Source organism: Myotis brandtii, unplaced genomic scaffold (genome assembly GCF_000412655.1).
Source record: "Myotis brandtii unplaced genomic scaffold, ASM41265v1 scaffold127, whole genome shotgun sequence".
NCBI classification, from domain to species: domain Eukaryota; kingdom Metazoa; phylum Chordata; class Mammalia; order Chiroptera; family Vespertilionidae; genus Myotis; species Myotis brandtii.
This window is the reverse complement of record NW_005354464.1, coordinates 1,978,301-1,981,090: the sequence shown is the minus strand read 5'-3', so window position 1 is coordinate 1,981,090 and position 2,790 is coordinate 1,978,301. Positions and strand designations below refer to the sequence as shown.

The 2,790-nt window shown below is 50.3% G+C and overlaps 1 pseudogene; it reads left to right on the top strand.

Moving 5' to 3' along the window:
* Positions 1–324: 324 nt before the first annotated feature.
* Positions 325–2,537, top strand: LOC102250281 (annotated as a pseudogene).
* The last annotated feature ends 253 nt before the right edge of the window (positions 2,538–2,790 follow it).

Sequence of the window (2,790 nt, the reverse complement as noted above, 5' to 3'; positions counted from 1 at the left end):
TGGACATCTCCAGTGATGGGATGCTCACACTTCATAAGGCAGCTCAGCTCATATTGAATAGTTCTTATTTTCTGAAACTTCTCCCTTGAATTATATAATTTTCATCCCTTTTAACTCCCATCCAGTTCTAGTCTTTGGAATATGGTGAATAAAATAATTCCTTCTTCCACTAGACATCACATTTAGGGGCAAATGTAATAACCTTGAGTATTTGCTTCTCTGAGATAAATATCCCTCTAAAATAAAAAAAGTTTCTCCTAAGATAGGCTACCAGACTTTTGATTTAAAAAAATAAACATTTGGGGGTTTGATGAGTTCAGTGACTGGTGTTGAACAACCAAAAGTCCAAAATGAAACTGTATTGCTTGTGCGGGCACCCAACCTTACCATGCAATGTGCTTAAATTCAAATCAACCACCATTATGTTGGACTGTGGACTGGACATGACTTCCACCCTCAATTTTCTTCCTTTGCCACTTGTTCAAAGTCCCAGGCTGTCTAATCATCCCGCTGGTCCCCAAAGGATGGAAATGTTTTCTTGGACAAAGAGCTGAAGGAGTGCTCAGGCCACATATTTGTGGGTTCTGTGCCTGAGACGGAGCTAATAGATCTGTCTACGGTAGATGTAACCCTCATCTCTAACTACCACTGCATGATGGCACTGCCCTACATCACTGAGCACACCGGGATCACAGCATGGTGTACACCACAGAGCCCACCATTCAGATCAGCAGACTTCTCATGGAAGAGTTGGTGAACTTCATTGAAAGAGTGCCCAAGGCGCAATCTGCCTCCTTGTGGAAGAGGCTGCTGCCCTCTCCTCTCAAGGACGCAGTGGAAGTACCAACCTGGAGAAGATGCAGGAGGTGAGCTCTGCCCTGAGTAAAAGCCAGCTGGTGAAATATCCTCAGAAAATTGAGCTGTTTGGTGCAGTCCAGGTGACACCACTCAGCTCTGGCTCTGCCCTTGGAAGCTCCAACTGGATTATTCAGTCCCATTATGAGAAGGTATCTTACGTCTTGGGATCCTCTTTGCTTACCACACATCCACAGCCCATGGACCAGGCATCTCTCAAAAACAGCGAAGTTCTCTCCTGACAGGCCTCACCTAGATTCCCACCGCCGACCTGGAGGGCATGGTGGGAGAGTTCTTCAGCAACCTGGCGCTGACCGTCCGTCCGGAACAGAGGAAACATGTTGGTCCCTTGCTACTCATTGGGGGTGATCTACCACCTCCTGGAGTGCATTTACCAGTACATCGACTCGGCTGGCCTCTCCAGCATCCCCTTCCACTTCAGCTCCCTCTAGTTTTCCCAGATCTTTGCTGAGTGGCTTTGTCACAACAAGCAGATGAAGGTGTATCTCCCAGAACCACCTTTTCCTCATGCAGAGCTCACTGAGACCAACAAGCTGAAGCACTACCCCAGCATCCACGGTGACTTCAGCGATTTCAGACAGCCATGGGGGTGTTCACAGGGCACCCTGCCCTCTGGTTTGGGGACGTGGTCCATTTCATGGAGCTCTGGGGGAAGTCTAGTCTCAACACTGTCATATTCATAGAACCCGACTTCTTGTACCTGGAGGCACTGGCTCCCTACTAGCCCTTGGCCATGAAATGCATGTACTGCCCCATTGACACCCAGCTGAATTTCATCCAAGTGTCAAAGCTGCTCAAAGAAGTCCAGCCCCTGCACGTGGTCTGCCCTGAGCAGTACACGCAGCCGCCCCACGCGCAGGCCCACAGGATGGACCTGATGATCAATTGCCAGCCTCTGCCCACGTCCTACCGGCCGCCCTGCCCGTCAAGCGTAGCTTGGAGAAGATCGAAATCATGCCGGAGCAAGCAGATTCACTGGTGCCCATGGAGATTAAGCCTGGCATTTCCTTGGCAACCGTTTCGGCCGTGCTGCACACTAAAGATAACAAGCAGGTCCTTCAGCCCCTGCCCAGGCCGGCCCAGCCCGCCAGTGGTAGGAAGAGAAAGCGGGTGAGCGATGACATCCCGGACTGCAAGGTTCTGAAGCGCTTGCTGAGCGGCTCCATCCCAGTGGAGCAGTTTGTGCAGACCCTGGAGAAGCACGGCTTCAGTGACATCAACGTGGAAGACACAGCCCAGGGCCACATCGTCTTGCTCCAAGCAGCCGAGACCCTCATCCGGATTGAGGAAGTTCAATCCACACCATTTGTGACAATGACAAGATACTCAGGGTATGGCTGGCCTCAAATTCCTCCAGAAGTTCTGAATGGAACACGTGAGCCATGGCTGCTTCCCTGAGATCCCACCGCCCTTCCCACTCTGCCTGCCCAGCACAAGCCAAGTGAGGGAGGGCACACAAGGTCAGCCTGGCCTTTGTGGTGGTCTCTGACCTAAAGGAAAAGGCTCTGAGGGCCATGTCAGGAGAGAGGGCCGCACCTGCTGGTCTGGACTTGTAGCGCTGTCTCAGGCAAGAGATTTTGCTTTATTTAAGCTTTAGACTCATTTTCTTCCCAAGCCTGGCTCTCTGGGGTAGCCAGGATGGTAAGACAGTGAGCTGAGTGACATAAGAGTGACAGATGCAGTTTTTAAGAGGTTAGTGGTGGGGAGGGGAGGGGGAAAGATGACTGACTTGTCTCTAGTGGCCAGTGTTTGTTTTTCATCGTGTCACAGGCCTCAGGTGGGGAATCAGTGACTTCGTTTTACTTGCTTGTCAACTGTGTTGCATCTGATAAGACAAACGATTCCCCCCAAAAATTAGTAAAATGAACCCATTTGTCTGTATTTTATATTGTGAGCCCATTTTGTTAATAAAAC